We start from the raw sequence: 17,217 nt of genomic DNA, 5'->3' as shown, positions 1-17,217 counted from the left end.
CACCCCTGGTCAGTACTTGTAGGCTCTTCTGCTCTCCATGGAAGGGGAGGAATGCCAGGCATAGACTCCAAGGGTGGTTTTCTGTTTTAAAGGAGGTTGTTACCATGAGACCTGGTGTATTTAATGAGCGTGTGTTTTTCTGATTCATCATTTCAGATCTGTGTTTATTCATACAGTGGTCTGTGTTACCTTCCCTCTCCACTCCCCAGGAAATCATGTTATTAGCGATAAACGCTCAGACTGCCGATAGTGTCTGAGGATTCACTGTACAGAGCGAGCTTAGGGGACATGAGTGTCCCCTCGGGAGGGCTGAGGGGGTGGTTGGCAATGAGAAAACACCTACACTAAGTTCTGCAGCAAAATGAGACACAGATCAAATGCTTTCTCACCAAGTGGGGAAACTCAAAGGGTTCCTTTGCCGACCAGATGTGCTGAGTAGCAGAAGAGGAAGGCAGAGGCGGGGGGGGGGGGGCGGGGGGGAGTATGTCAAGGGATCCATGACTTCCATCCAAAGTAGGATGAACTGGTAGCTGGGACATGATTAGAAGCTATAAAAAATGAGGGATATTGGAGATGGGTTGAGCTGGACACCAGCTCTCAAAGACGGGCTGAAAGCGCTGGAGTGGGTCTGAGGAGTGAAATGAGTCAAGAAGCTCTAAATCCAGGAAGGTTTTGCTTTTACGTCAGAATGAAATAGATACTTTTCCTTTCTTTCTCTGCCTGCACTTGGGGGAATGCTGCTCTGGTGGCTACCCTGAAGACCTCCCCTCGCCATGCTACTTCACTGCCACCCTGCAGCCCTGCTCCCCCTGCCAGCATCACCCAGGGCAAAATGGGATGGAGGAGGGCTGGCTCTCTGCCCCAGACATGGGAACTGGGGCTAAAAACAGAGTCTGGGCTTTGCTGCTGCTCCAGTTTTTGGTGGGGGACTGCCCTGGGTCACATCTCAGACTGCCCTGTGTGTCTTCCAAAGCCAAGATCCAGAAAGTGCAGCTACGGTGCTCAGAAGAGAGGGCAATTTCTACCTAGAGGATGGTGGACCTGTTGTGATCTGAGGAAGGAGGATTTTGGAGGACTGCAGTGAAACAGGCAACTGAAAACATCCAGGTACGTTGTAAGAGGTGAAAGAGAGGGCTGAGACTGAGACATTGGGGAGGGCAGGATGCTTCCTCTGTGAGAGAGAGAGAGAGAGATTAGACTCTCGGGATGGGATTGCACATCCTCAGTTGCTCGGTGCAATTCACTGAGGGTAACCAGTGTTATGGAAAGGGTGCCACATACAAAGCAGCCACTCTATGCTCACACTAAAGATATTTATCTCGTTGGTGCCTCGCCGTCTTTGATTTCCCCAGAAACAAAGTGAATCCTGTAAGGCATTTCTTTTTCTTGCCTTCCGCCTGCAACGTGATTATTTGAAGGGATTCAGGAATCATGTAGTTTAGGAAAAGCTTCCTGGGGAAAGCAGCTTGCAGAGCCAGGCATGCCAGCTTCTGTCTGCTATGTGCTGCACCCCGAGACCGAGTCAGGAGCACACTGGGAAATGGTGATCTGATGCTGCGGTGAGTGCCTGCAGCTCCATGGTGCTCCACAGGGATTCAAGCCATCAGAGGGTCTGAAGCAGCAGCAGCAAAACACGGTAGCAGAGGACTAAGTGTGTAGCTAGTGAGAGGTAAACCCTTGCCTTCCCCCCTGTTTCCAGTAGCATCGGTTTTTCAGCTTCAGATTTTTCCTGCTGCCAGGTCTTACGTTCAGCCAAGCCGTGGGGCAGAGCTGGCCTCCCGGCAGCAAGGGAAGTGTGAATCCGAAACAGACCTCACCCTATGCCTGGAGCAAAGCTACTGATGTTCCCAGGGAAATCCCTGCACTGGGGCAGCAAGGCCCCATGCCTCAGGGCTGTTGCAGTATGAGGGGTTTGGCAGCGTGATGAGCGGGAGAGAGGTGGGGTCGATGGAGCAGGCGCGTACACCTGAATTATAACCTGATCCTTAGTTATAGTAAGGACAAAATGGAGGTTGAGTATTTTTATTTTTATCTTTTATTCTTTTCCCCAGGTCTTAGTAATGCTCTGCTGCTTCTCATCCAGGTGGCCGGGGGCTGCATGACCCTGGCTGTCCCAGGCCCTCCTGTCCTTAGGAGATGGCAGCAGGCTTTGCAGCTGGGACTTAAATCCATGTGCTAGCTGAAACACCAGTAACACTTCCCTTTGAGTCAGTGTCTCTGTGGGAACATTCTCCAATATAACTTTGGTACTGTAAATACTAGAGATATTTACCTTCTGTTTCAGGGGAGTGAGGGCTTTGGTATTCCAGCATGATATTTATTTCCTTAGCTTGGCTTAGCCTTTATTGGCTCCGGGTTGTTGGATGGGGGGGAAGGGGAGCGGGAGCGGATTTCTGCTCATTTTCTCTGAGGTACATGAGGTATCACCCGCACAAGCAGATGGCTTTGGAGGAGACCGTCTCCAAGGAGCGCTGCTGACATTGGATGTGGCAGAAGGCACAGTGCAGAAATATTAGCAGCAAAATCACATTGCAGATGTTATCCTCAACTCACCATCAATTTCCTCTCTCCAGAAAGGCCTCCCTGATTAATGCTTATAGCATAAGAAAGAGAGACCGTAATACATGGATCTCATAAGCAGAGAATTTGTCAAATACAAACACTGCCATTGAGGCTTACATTGACCCAGAGGCTTTTGCAGGTGTTTGCAGAGTCATTGTCTACAGCACTTGTGGGCCAGCATGGAGTTGGAGGTGGTTAAAGACAGCCAAGGGGTTGTTACGGCTGAGGTCAGGGCCAGAGGAAGGGCATCTCCCTAGATTTCTCATGGCCTTTTGAATTTATTTAATTTTTTTTTTTTTTTCAAAATACAGTCATCAAAATTTTTCCATTTTCTATAGTAACATATTTTCAGAGCTCACCAAACTATATACGGATCTCTGGAAAATTAAATACATTTTTTTGTCAAAACCCAGGTATCTTTATCATCTACCCCACTTCCTAGGTTCCCGTTAGAAATGCAGAATACTTGGAACGGAAACTAAAAATACCACTAGATTTTTAATTGTCGTTGAAAAGGCCATTTGTTTGTTTTGAAGGGTTAGTTTTCATTATTATTTAGAAACAGTTGTCCAAAGCAAAGCACAAAGTTTAGGCTTAGCCTGCCCGCACAACGTATTAACATGCTGATCTTCTATTAGCCCTGACCATCCATAGCCTCTCACGTGGCCACAAAAGGTGGGTGCAGACTCAGTGCCACGCTGCAGTGTGTGATGGATGGAGACATGCCTGGGTGCCACTGACTTCCTCATGCTGACCTGCACCCTGAAAATTTCTCCTGAAACGTGGCTGAAGCAAGAAGGGCTCCTGGGTGAGGCTGAGGTGTTGCACAGACACTGGGTGATTTACCCGCTCATGCAGGGAGGCAGTGGCAGTGCCAGAAAGTGAGTCAGGTCTCCTCTGCTCCTTAAATTTAGACTTGTCAGCCCTCATCTCTCTCCGCAGCTTTGTGAAGCTTAACAGGATCCAAGGTAGTTACAAAACAATGTCAAAGGTGTTAAAATGATTACCATAAAAATACATCTGTTTTCTGCAGTAATGCCTTGAAATGCTACAGAGCTCTTGGAAACCAGAAGGGTGGCACCTGGCTGCCGGAGCATGTCTTGTGTGGACTTGGAGAAGAGAAGTCTGCTGAAATGGTAGGATTTTCCTTCCTTTTAAAATCATTATTGTAGGCAGTTAGAGAAAAAGCAATTCTATTTCCCATGTGATGCAGATCTCAATCTAGCTTCTAAATCCCCGTAACCTGATTAAGGCCTTAAGAATTTCAACTATTGAAAAATATGAGTTTTTTCATATAAATATCTTAGATTAATGTCTCCAGTGCAGTGAATAAAATTAGGTGCCTAAGTCTTATCTTGAGAAATTCAAATAGCTCAGCCTGTAGGGATCATTCAACCCTACCAAAGGCTTTAACATATGTATGTAAATATAGTTTACATATATATATAACTCACATACATATATGTAAATGTAGTTTATGCATATGGCAGTTTACAGCCAATCTTGAGAAGGATTTTCTTCTTACCTTTTTGTGATGTGTAGTTGGGCAAACAGAGCCTGATCTAACCCAGGCAGTTTTGAGATGTCTGTTATCTTCATCAGCCTTTGGATCACACCTTTGCTAAAGGGAGGTGAAGCTTGGGCATATGGGTGGTGATTGCAGAGATGCACCTTCATCTATGGTAACATTTATTTTATCACGCATACTGGAAAGGGTGTTAGTACAGAGGAATCCAGAAATCCAGGACTCTGATAAATGTACATAGCATATATTTTCCACTGGAAATGAGTGTTGCAACTTTCAGCTAAAGTTACTGTGCTTTTGTGGCTTGCTAAGTCCTCATGAGCAGTTTGCCATACTCTGCGTTCTCAGTGCCACACGGCAAAGGGATATGTGCCCCCCAGCTTCTCAACTGCACCATGCCGGCCACGGGGCTCACTTGAGCTCCCAGAGCTGTGTGCCCTCTCATGGTGGGGACAGAGTGGAGACATATCTTGGCAATGCCACCCAGCGAGAGCAGGAGGGGCCAAATCTGGCCAGCTTTGAGCCCTCGCGATGGACCTGGCCTGGCCTTGGGGAGCACGGACCTTGGGGAGTCACCAGCCCCACCAAGGAGGGAGTATTGAGCTTCCCTGGAAGTAGCAGACCATGATCATCTCACTCCTTCTGTACTGATTTCTTCACTACCCCTGGGGGATACAGCCCCAGGGTCTGGCCTTGGAGCGTGGTGCATCCAGCATGTCTGCAGAGCACGGTCAAACCCAGAGCAGGAGAGGAGCTGCCCGGGGCGAAACAGATGTAGCACCAGCACAAGCAGTGATGGGTGGGTTTGTTGCTCTCCATGCTTTCCCTTCCCCACCTCCCAACACTTCGTGGAGCCGTAAAGGTCAGAGCATTTAAACTCACCAAAGGAAATGCGGTACGTATTATTTGACTTTTCAGAAATACAGTGTGGTGGCGATTGTTAAACCTGCTTCCTTTCATGCCCCAACAGCCCCTGCAAAATTACATGTTAGCAGAATATATTTAGAAGCAGATGGTGAAACAGAAAGCGAGCACCGGAGAGTGGCTGAATGCTGCAACCGGAGTGCCACGGGCAGGCCTCCGCAGAGCTGGAGGCGAGCAGCCAGGGCTGTCCTGCAACCTTGGGGCAGGGCGTGTGGACAGGGTATGGGGGTGTCTGCATGCAGGGATGCAGGGAGGGGAAGGGGGTGACAGCTCTGGTAGGGATGTGTCTGCAGGGTCTCTTGTGCTGCCTGTCCCGCCCATACCTGCCCTCGCCTCCCCAGCAGAGTGTTGGCCAGCCCAGGCAGCGCTCCCTGAAGCCAGCCCAGGGGAATTCAGTTGCTTTGGGTTGGCTGGTGTTGACACAACCTCCAGGTACGTCCTGCCAGTCTGATCTGAAGATGCAAACCCACCAGACTCCCATTACAATGTATGAAGTGGGCAACACCACTCAGTCACACATCTGGCTTATTTAAAGAGTTGGAGTTACTGGTGTGTTTTCAGCTGGCCCAGTGGCGTTTGCATTTTGGCAGCACAATGCAAACTGTAATCCTGCCAATGAGACAAATCTTTGTGTGTGCCCTGGTGCATTCAAAAGTACAAGTTTCCTCGAGACATTCCTGGTTGCAACTGCGAGGTAATCAATGATTGCTTTTTGAAAGTCACAAGGTTCTGGCTGATTTGTCTTTTCCCATGGGAAAATACTAGGATATATGATCTCGGTATGTGGCGGTAGCAATGGAGGAGCTATCTACAGAAACGGAGAATATTCCTGAGCATGCTTGCGAGCTGGCAGCTGAAAACTTGTCTGCTGAGCTCCCTTTCGGGTAACTGAAGGAGACTGGCTGTTAGCAATGGGAGTTCGAAACCATACCCAAGAACTGTGCTGAGTGCTCTTCCTCCAGTGTGGGAATACCAACTGGCTGCCTGTTTTAGTGAAAGGAGGGCCGAAAAAAGACAACCATGGGGAGGAAGAAGCAGACGCAAGAGGGAGAAGCATACGGTGCTGGAAGTGATGTAGTGGAAACACTGCTGAGAGTGGAGGAGAAAACCAGAACAGCGTCTGTCCTGGGAAAGGAATGGGAAGCCAGCACGAGGTGCAGCCCAGGAGGAGGAGAGGGATGGATGCAGCAGAGGGGTGAAACAAGGCAGGCCCAATGGGTTTCAGCTGTTGCGATGAAGCAGGAGGGCACGAGGGATAAAGCAATTCCAAGGAAAGGATAAAAGCAGGTAGCCGTAACTGAGAAAGTCTGTTCTCCAGCAAAAATGACAGCAGGAGCAGGCAGCTGTGCTTTTGCCATCCAGCTATGCTAGGAAATTCAGAAAGACATCCTTGTGGGTGTAATTTAACAGCCTTTTGGTTGACCTGAAATCTCCAGATTATTCACAAGTATCTTGAAATGCTGGGGCTGAGGGGGGGTGGGGGGTGGGTGGTTTTGTTAAGACTCTCTCACTTCTTGTACTGTCTTCACATCTGTGATATTTATGGGTAAAAATAATTCAGTACAAATGTAGTTGTGTTGGTCTTTAAGAAATCAAAGTTGTTGTGATGCCTGGGGCTGTGAGAGAGAGAGCATTAGAGAATTGCAGGCAGAAAGCTGCTGCTGTAGGGATGCAAAGAAATCTGGAGTTAAATAAAGAAACCAGCTCCAGCATCACACTTCCACCCAGCCCCTCTCCGCTGGGCTCGCAGTAAATCAGCACGTGCTCCCGACAGCCCCTTCTGATATATTAATTAGGGCAGCACCCTAACAAGGAATGCAGAGAATCGTGTTACAGCCATGATAAGCTGAGCCTTTCTGTTTGTTTCAAGGCAGGCTGCCTCGTACTGAGCTTTCAGCCACTGTCGCGATAAGGGATGAAAGCGGATGGTGGAAAACCAGAGAAGCTCTGATCTCTTGGTGGAGAGATGGGAGGCTTTAAAGGTGCTGTCTGCATGCCGGCAAAGTGGAGTGAGCCAAAACGTGGAGATGTCCCCCAGCAGAGCAGCAGCAGCGAGCTCTCCAGAGAATTCCTGCAACAGCCTACTGTTTTTTAAATCTGGTCAATAGACATTAGATGAAATGGATGTTTCTTTGCCAATGTGTTTATCTGAACTTCAGTTACACTGGGCACTAGCTGGGAGCCATAAAATGTTTTGTGCTGGTTTATTAAAGAGGAATTTTAATTACCTTATTAAGAATTGACCATTCTCTCCCAGTACATAAAAATCAAAATCTTTCAGTGCAGTTCAATGATGATTTCTTGCATCCTGAAGAGCAAAGGGCCCAGCACTGCTGCTGAGATGTTCCAGTGTAGCCAAACTCCCATCACAGCAAGGGTGTTTTCATGCTTCCTGCCACGATGTCTCCTGTCTGCAGACACTGTCTGTCCAGTGTCACTTTGTGAATGGGATTTGGAGTAAAACAAACGTGCTGGAATGAAAACCCAGCTTTGGGGTCTGGAAGTGGAGTGCTGACCTCCTGTTTGGGATTTGATTTGGGTTTAAAAGCAACCATAGGGTAGGATGATGTGTTTGGGGGCGGCTTGCCAGCTCTGCTGGGATTAGGAAATGGAGGATCCTGCAGCATTGCCTCCCAGCCTGACCAGTTTAATTCAGATATGGAGGAGCAGGGAGGCAAATCACAGGCAGTGCTGACCCTGAATTTGTGCTGTTTCATACCAGACCATGAACTGGCAGCTCGGCTACTTGAAGGGAGACTTGGTTTTGTGTCTGTGGCCAAATGACAACTGCATAAATGAAGCAGAAATGCTGCTGAACAGTTTGATGTTTTATCTGGGCTTCCTGAGATCTTTTTCTTCGGTGACTCAGGCTCTTGTCCTTCACACACTCAGAAACATGTGCACACAAAGGATGTTCAGGCAATCTGCTTGTGGCAAATTTGCTTTATTTTTTTTTTGTTATTTGTTATTAATCCCACTAAGCCAAATGGTATGGATTTTACCGAAGGAGAAAAATTGCTTGTTGCTATCCAAGTAACGCAACCTAATAAAATCTCAGAGTCAGAAGGTGTATTTAGCAGCTATTAACCCACCTCCTCACCTAAAACGAAACACGTGACCTGAACAAGACACCTCTCTGCCCTGAAGCCCAGATGATTAAAACAACTCCTCCTTAAGGATCAAAACGTGCATCAGCTTGGAGAAACCTCCACTGCACAACCCATAAGCCCTTCCCTGGTGACTGCAGAGCAGGGTGGAGAAGCACAGGGCAGCAGAGCTTGGTAAGGGGTGTTGAACTGGCTGCAAGTCATACAAGTAACAGGACTGATGAGGAATGACCTGCTTTAGGGGCTACCATCACCTGTTAATTTTTACAGAGCTCATCAGAGAAGGATATTTCATCCTCTTAAGTATCGCATGAGTTAAATATGGCATTGGTGGTTGTGTTTTTCACTTGTTGCAAGCACCAGTCTGAGAGTATAGTACAAAAAGAAAGAAACAAGCTTATATGCAAGATCTCATTTAGACTGTAAATCCTCTGGTGATCATGGCTGATGCTCCTCTCTCTGTGCAGCTCTGAGTGCTGGGGTCCTCCTCCAGAAACACAACATCCAGAATCTACTGAAGGGCCGTTGTTGGTTAACCTGTAATAGCACCAGGAGCCACAGAGTCTGCGAAGCAAAATCAATAGAGCAGGATCTAAAAGCTGTACTAAATAATTCCTCAATAATCATAAATCTTGTTACCAACAGCTCTCAAGCTGCTTTACAGTGGAAATGATGCCCTCGCTTTGTGGAGGTAGAAATTCAAGCATCGAGGAATGAAGCGATCGTTCCTAGAGATGCAGGATCGAAAAACGGGTCTGGATTTCTGGGTCGGTGTGTTATCTACAGGGCTACATCTCCTCCCTCCCATGACCAAGCAAATTGGCATGGGAATAGCCTGCCGGCAATTTTTGTCTCTCTGGCATGTGCTTTAGGGAAGCATTTCCCTCTGGGCCCTGCTGAGCAGCACTGGGCCGTGGAGGCCAGCCATGATGATGCTGAGCAGCACCGGAGGAGCAGGTTCAACACAGGGTTCACAGTCTGCCTCTTCAGCCAGGAGCCTGCCTAATGGGTTTTGTCTCCTCTAAACTGGTCCCTGTGCATGCAGGAGAAGCAGAGCAGTCTATGCATGGTTTAAAGATCTGTTTTGCAGCAGGTGATGGGAACAGCAGAGCTTAGGAAAAAAATCATGCCCATTATACACATACAGCAGTCTGACTCTGTCCCTGCTCACTTGTCACCGTGTTTATCTCAATAAAAAAGGCAGCTTTTTTTCTTAACTTATTTAAAAAGCACACCAGGCAGGGATTAGAGAATATCTCCCCCTTCACTATTCCCCCAGAGCCCCGCACAGGGTCTGGCCGAGCCCCTGCAAGAGGCAGTCTCTTCCCTGGGTTACTGATGGGAAACATGCCCGATCTAAATGTGGGGTTGTAAGCAGCAGTGGATGGGTCAGGGCTAAGTTTCCCAGAACGACTTCTGGTGCAGGGAGAAATTCGAGTGGAAAATCTTAAGTGCAGGGACCCAGTTTCAAGCCAAAGCCTTTAACCCTCATCTTACCTTTTTTTTTTTTTAATATTGAAGTCTGTAAATTGATTAAACCAGTGTTTACCTGATGTGAGGTAATGAGGACGAATTAACTTCTCCTAAATCATTGCGGTGTGATTAAACAAGAAATCCTTCCCTGAGTGACATACCTTATGGCTTCAGAGTTTGTGTTGGAAGCAAAGAAGAGGAAACCACAGGCTGTGACTATACCGGTGTTTTAATGAGGATGAGGGTGAGCTTTTGCAGCAAAAAACCGAGGTTTTGGCTCATCGCAAGGGCTCTCCTCTCTGCCTTGGTTTTGCATCAGCAGAGGGCAGCAGAGATTGGAAGAAAAAAGTGCTGACAATCCTGCAGCAGTGGCCAGAAAGGGGGAGAAAAATCTCCCTCTTATGTGTTTGCATGAGCAACGTGAGTGTGCTAGGTGGAGGCAGACGTGGGTGCGCATCCCCCTGGTCCCTCGCCAGCCGAGAAGCCCCGTCGAGGGCTCGCCCCTGCACCGCTGATGCGCTTGGAAGGAATGCAAGTGTATTTCTGTCCTTCTGGCCTATGCTTTGCACCAGGATCTCACTCCTGTCAGCTGGCTGGCAGGAGGAAAAATGGAGCGGTCGGATATTTGCAAGGAAGGCGAAAAGCAGTTCAGAATGACGTCTGAGCCCCAGGTCTTGCTCTGGGCTGTGACGAAAATAGAGCATGCAAAATGCTTGGTCCCTCTTGCCCAGCCGAGGCAAAAGCCTCGTGGAGGGACCTTTCCCCTGACAGCAACTTTTATTCATGGCGTGTCGGCAAGCTGCCCCTTTGCCTCCTTCTGCCACGGCTGCTGCCGTGCCCCCAGCCCCCAGGAGCAGACCTTTGCTTCCCTTAGACCAGCAGACTTGTCTTTCTGCCTCTAACATTACCAGCAGCTTTCTCTCCGCACCCTTCGCTCTCTTCATGCCTTCCCCACCATGATTAAAGTATGCGGGTTATAAAACCAGCAAAGGGACAGTGTGAGCCCACTCACGCACCAGGTTCCTGCCAAGCCCTGGCCCTGTGCTCTTCTGCCCGCCCAGGGATCAACATCAGCGGCAAACGCCTGACCAAGATGGTGCCAGAAAGCTTTACGTTGTCTCATTAGATTGATCTTGGGCAAATTTGCGATCGAGGGCCAAATTTTCACAGCAGGGTTAAACACGTAGCAACGGTGAGTGTCACAGCACATCACCATCATCCCATTTCTCAGGCTGCTGCAGAGAATTAGACTCTGTATGTTGCTTTCTGGGGGCATCACTCAGCAAAACAGTCCGATTTTACCAGAAACCAAAATGAAGGGGCTGGGTAGAGATTGCCCCCAGCTCCGCACCACTAGCTGCCTGCTACTGCAGACACGGGGGATTTCCTCGTAATGTAATTCAGCTTTACAGATGGGGAAAGCTACTTGCTGCACTGTAGCTCCCCAAAACGGGATTATTAGGGATCCAATTATTTGTGTTATATTGCAATTGTTACTGTTAAATAATTATAACTTCTTCTTATCAGAAGGAAGGAAGGCACCTACATTTGCTTTTCTTTGGAGTGAACCTCTCACTGAAGCAAAGCTGTCTGCTGAGGACTTGCAGGTATATATTTAGCATATATTTGAAGGATTAAACAGTCTAAAATATCCACCAGGCTGCTGGCTGCTTTGGCACGGTGTCTTGCCTGTTTGGACGTGACTTTCAATTGTGCCTTTCACTTGTGCTTTATTTTTTTGGCTTAGTCTATTGCTTCCAGGCACGTTTCTGACTGTTCTCAGTACCCGAGGCAGAAAACCCAGTGAAAAAGTACTGATGTCTCAGCTGTTGTAAGCCTTACTACGAAAGGAAGGAGCAGGGTGTTTCTTGCCGCCCTGTGCTGCAATGGTGTATACCAGGGTAGCATCCTTCCTCCTTCTTCTCCCACGCTCACCAGGAGGCCTTTGCACTGGTCCTGTCTAGACAAGAACACACTTTATGTGGGGAGGGAAGGGGCAGCCTGTTGAAGCATGAAGGAAAGTCGGGTGATTAGATGTGGTGCTAATGCATGCTGGCATGGTCCAAATCCTTACCTGCATGATTTTAATTTTTTTTTCTAGTGCCTTTTTAATGCAAGATTCACAAGCAGTGCCTAGATACGGACCTCCATACAAGAAGTGGGCTCAGCACCATCTTTACCACAGTTTCTTGCTGCAGCTGAGTTTCAGACTGAAAATGTCAGCGGCCGAAGATATACTGAAGACAGGGGTGCTGGAAAGTTTCTCAGGCATGTTCTGTACATGGTACCAAGCTGGGCCCCAAGGTGTGGAGCGTGAGATGAATGACCTGCTCTGCTAGGCGGGAAGGCACATGGGGTTGAATGGTGCTTACTGACATCTTAGAAAATCTTTTGAAGATTTGGGGCAGGTTTTTAGATCTAGGAGTCTAGCAAGGATGTTGCTGTACTCCTCCTCCAGCACGCGTAAGTGGTGTAATTGTACACCAAGGCTCCCTAGCTAGCACGGGCACCAAAACCAACAGAGCTCATCAGTGCTGCATTACACACAAACCCTGTCTCCTGCCGAGGGCTCAGTCATCTCTGGGGGTGATCCGACCTCTCCCAAGCACCTGAGACTGCTGCAAACACTGCCTGTAAACAGTCTGTAGTTAACATTCAGCTTTGCAACTGAGGCGTTTGATGGTGATGGGTCAGACATGTCATGAGCAATTGTTTGTCTTCTCCGACTGGATGAGCATGCAAATAGAGTCAAGTAAACAGAACTGTCCAAAGCCCACGGGTTTTTTGTTATTTAGTGAAAACTATTAATGGCAATTCTGAAAAGTCTTAGAGCAGAGGCATTAAGGATGGAGTTTCTTTTCTTTATTTTATATTTACAACCCTATCTGGAGCTTGAAAGAAAATGGTCAGTTTTGAAGTTTTGATTACAAGCTTCATCAAAATTTTATTTAAGAGGAAAATATTTCAACACTTTTCAATGTTCCCCCAGCATATCTTGCTGTGAATGCTCAAGGCTCATTTTAAAATTGGTTTCTGTAAGCAAAGCAACATGCATCGCTGAAATTCATTTTCGCTGAATATTTTTTATATTCAGGAAAAGTTCCCTCCCACAGTTGTTCACCAAAAGCACACTGCACAAGGTTAGGAGCCTGACCTCAGCAAATTCATTTTTAAAAAGATGCAAATCAGTGTTTCAAATGCAGGTGGTGCCTTTCAGTACACAGAAAGAGGTTGGACTGTCAGAAGGCGGATATTCCTTGTTTACTGAGAAATTAAACTCTGTTCACCCAGGTAGGCTTTAAGAGTCATACAGTGACTAGAAGAAACCATTGAACTATCAGGCTGGTAAGGGAAAACCCCAGCTAACAGCCAATTCAAGTCAGCTGGGAGAGGGAGGGCCATGCATTTTTATAAATGTGATCCCCTCAGCTAGGACAGTAGAAAATGGTGGGAGAAGTAAAGGGACAAGCAGCTCTAGCAAGCTGAGAGGGAAGTGCTACTGGGAGGAATAAGGTATTGTGAAGGGGGGCTAAAAGGCATGAGGGGACGAAATGGTTCTTTAGCTATTTCTTTTAAGTAATGGCTACATTTTATTTCTTCTTTTTCTGTTTAGTAGATGCCAGGTCACTCTGGCCCATCAGATAATAACTGCTGACAGATATTCAGAATTAATAGGCAATTTGAAACTACTTTTGGCTCATGTGAATGTTTCTGGTTATCCCTCCACAGCATTTCCCTGTGATGTGCTAGGCTTCTTTTGTCTCCTTTAGTTACCAGGTAGGACCTGGATTGTGCAAAACTAGCAGGTTCCCATTTTTATAGTCTGTTCTTTATCTTTCTACAGCTCTCCCATCTTTTCCTTTTGGGGTACCTGGACTCCATTTCTCCTGTAAGCAGTATGTCATAGGCTGTAGTAATTGGACAGATGTAGCAGCTCCACAGTGTTTGATTTCCCCGCAAGCCCTGTGCTACAGGGGAAGAGCTGTTGCACTGTACAAGCCCTGCTGGTAGTAGGAGAGGACTCGTTCACCCCACCCTTTCAGTAAGATCACACTCAGCAATACTCTGTTGTTTTATTTTACTTCTTTTTATTTTTTTTTTCCCCCTTCCAGGGGGTCTCCAAGGCTTACAACAACACATACCATGACTTAGCCTTGTCCCAGTCAAGTCTGTTTGGGGCAGGAGGAAGTGGAGCCCTTACTCAGGGATAAGGAAATCCTCCTTCCTCCAGCCCTTTAAAGCCAATTCAATTCCTCTTGCTGGAACTCTACCCTGATTTTTTTTTTTTTTTACAAATGAGATATTCCTTGGAGCTATGGCTTGGATTTGTAGCAGTAGTAAGGCTAAATTAAATTTCCTGGGGTTCAATCTCAGACAAATGTTAAGCTGGGCTATTCAGGAGCCATTTGAAGGTCCTAAGCTGTAACTATATTTATTACTTCCACTGCACTTACAGCAGCTCAAGAATTCCACTTTGTATTGTCTATTCTGCATTAGCATAAGAGCATAGATTGCTGTGACTAGAACAATATTTGTGTTGCAATTTGCCTTCCAAAAAAACCCCTCCATTGTGAATGGTAAATGCATTAAAAATGGGGGGAAAAAGCATGTTCGTATATTTCAGTCATAAATGTGTATTTCATGAAACATATGCTAAATTGGGAAAAAATACATGTACTGGATGTAGGAAGCCTGTAAAATAATCTGAGGTCACAGGTGAGAGGACTTCTTGTCAAATGTATCTTATTTTGTGGCTTTTACTGAAGCTGTCGTCATATCGAAGTGATAATTTATTGTACCGTTTGCTTAGCATAAGATAATTCTGATCATGTCTTCCTGCTAGATTAACGGTAGAGGCAAGCTGATGAAACTATATGGTGGCTTAGAGAAGTCTCAGGGACAGAGGGACTGCACAAAGGGACACACTGTGCCTGTTTGCATTTTGGGTAGAAATGTGTGGGTTGCTGGGGTGGGGGGTGTGGATGAAATGGGGAATTAGGTGTGCGAGAATCCAGTTGTCCCCATATGTGAGAAGAAAGGAGCACAATGGTGAGGTGCCTTTTGGAAAAAAAAAAAAAAAAATCAGTTCAAGGTAGGCCTGAAGCAGTTGATCATTCATTGAGGTCTTATCCATCAGATATCTCTTGTTGCACAGTTACTATCATGTCCTGTAGTATCTGATGAATTTAGAGTCTTATTCAGCGCTGAGGCTTCCTACATTAGGAGGAGCCTTTGAAAAAACACTCTGGAGTTAAAGAACTGAGTTTTGAGCACACAAATGTGTGTCAATGGTATCTACAACTGCAATACCCAGTTGTAACTAATTTCATGTGTTTTGCAAGTGAACTTAAAATAGCACATGTTGGAAATCAGGGGATGAGAAATGGAATGGCCTGTGTTCTGCAATGGAGTGGTATGTGAAGCACTTCTGGGTGTCAACAGCAGCTAGCCTGAGGTACTCACATTGGTTTGAAACAATACTTGGAGGCTTCGCAACTGTCTTGAACTTTAAAGGCAACTCACAAAGGGTGACTAAGGTTAGATTACAGCCTGATTGTGAACCAAAGCTGGTATACAACTCATCTAGTCTTAGGTTGTGTAGATGTGCAGAGTTCATCTTTCTTTTTCCTTCCAGTGTTGCTGCCCTCTGCTTAATTTTTCTGCACTGGTTTCTCCCTTTGATTTATTTTTCACTTGTGCTACCTGTCTCAAGAGATTGACTCACAGTCATAATCTTTTTTTAATTCCCACCTGCAAATTTCCTTGTTCTCAGTACATTTTCTGACACACAACAGATTCAACTTTCCAGAAGGCGCTCTCACTTGGGAGAGTGGTGCTTTGCTCTCTATTACCGAGGTCTGTCTCTCTCTGACTGTCACTTGGTACCCTTTAACACCATCTACCAAATCATCACTCAGTTTTTCCGTGACCAGTCCATTAGCACAGTCTCTTTCCCTCCCTCACAGCTTGCTCCCAGCTCTTTACTCAATACCCTTCCTTCTGCTGATGCCAATTTTAAGTTCTGGAGCTTTATCCCTTGATTCCCCTTGTGACATCTGCTTTTACATCCCTAAAAACTTCCTACACTGCTATTGTTGCTTCATGCAACAGACTTTCCTACTCCACTTCTGGTGTACAAGGTGGGGGGGTGTCTCTGAACACATACTCATCACCACACTTGAAAAGGACAGTCTTGAAAGGTGCTTCTTGACTCCAGCCAAACCCTTCAGTCTGCTCTGCTATCTGACTCTGTGCCACTGGGACCTGAATGAATTGACTATTCGTTCACAAATGTTTTCTGAGCACTGGATTTTTTGATTGGGTGTTAGTTATCAAAACACCATTAAAGTCAGTGTTAGGTGCTTATTATACTCAGTTCTCTGAAAATGCCACAAGGTAGTTATTTTTTCAATATGTAAATTAACACAAAAATATCGCTGCCTTTCCCCCTTTAAAAGGGACTGTAGGGAAGGCTCAGACATACAATAGTGACACCATTTACCGTTTGGTACCCTCCACAGACTGCACTGAGACCACTCGGTTAATAAGATCTTAATGTTGAGACTGACTTGGAAAGCCCTAAACAATACCACAGCCCTGTAATAGCAGCAAAAAGCACTAACCAAGCTAGCCTGAGGAAACAATTTGGGGTGGGGACAGAAATCCCTGGGACAGGTAGTCCTGTATAAAGTCCCTCATGTACGTTTGGTAAATGTTTCTTCTCTTGCACAAAATGAGCTGTCTTCACAACTGCATGTGGTTGCGTGGCTAACCTTGTGTTGTGTGTGATGACGCTTTGCCTCACCTCTTCTGTTGTTTTGCACTGCGCTCCTGCAGAAAGCCAGTCAGTCCCAGACCGAGAGCTGGATGAGAGATGGGGTGGTAGCTTGTGAGACAAGTCTGCCAACTCTTTGGGCAGCCTGCTACAGAGAAGACAAGGGGGCTACAGGGAAGCCAGCAGGCCAAAGGAGCACAAATATTTCTCTCTAGTCAACCATCGTGTTGCGTACAGCTGAGGCACAACTTTTGCCCCCTCTTCTTGTGGGACAACATGTGAAGACTGTCAGAGTCTGCAGCCCATCTTGGCTGTGATGACAAAGCACATGGATGGTGGTCATAAGGATTTCCTATGGGAATAGAAAATGCCCCCCTCTCAGCGCACTCTTTTCTGAAAAACCTTTTCAGAGGTTACTCGCCAACAAGCCTAATTCTAAAATGTGATCCAAACTGATACAGGAGACAGCCCCTTCTGCTGGCCAGGTTAGCTTGTTCCCTTTGCATTCAAGTTCTTGTCAATTTGGTTACAGTTACCCTAATGAACACAGCCTGCAGAAAACGGTCCACATCTTAACGTGGCAGTATTTACCCAAGCGAGGAGTATGTCTGTGGTACTTCCAGAGAGGAGAGCTGAGCAACTGGCTCTAACAGCGGAGAACTCGCCTAGCTGATCCCCATGATATAACTCTGCCAGAAACACAGTTTTACATTACAGGATAAGTTAGGAGTTTCTGACAGTGCTGCTTGATTTTATTTTGATGGCTACTGTTTAGCAAATTGACCCCATGCCTCTCCTTTTAGGGATGCAGTTTTACTTACAACTGTTCATGGGCTTCCTGCTCCTTGCCT

The sequence above is a fragment of the Harpia harpyja genome, chromosome 4 (assembly GCF_026419915.1).
Source record: "Harpia harpyja isolate bHarHar1 chromosome 4, bHarHar1 primary haplotype, whole genome shotgun sequence".
NCBI classification, from domain to species: domain Eukaryota; kingdom Metazoa; phylum Chordata; class Aves; order Accipitriformes; family Accipitridae; genus Harpia; species Harpia harpyja.
The sequence above is the reverse complement of the archived record's forward strand: the minus strand, read 5'-3'. Positions refer to the sequence as shown.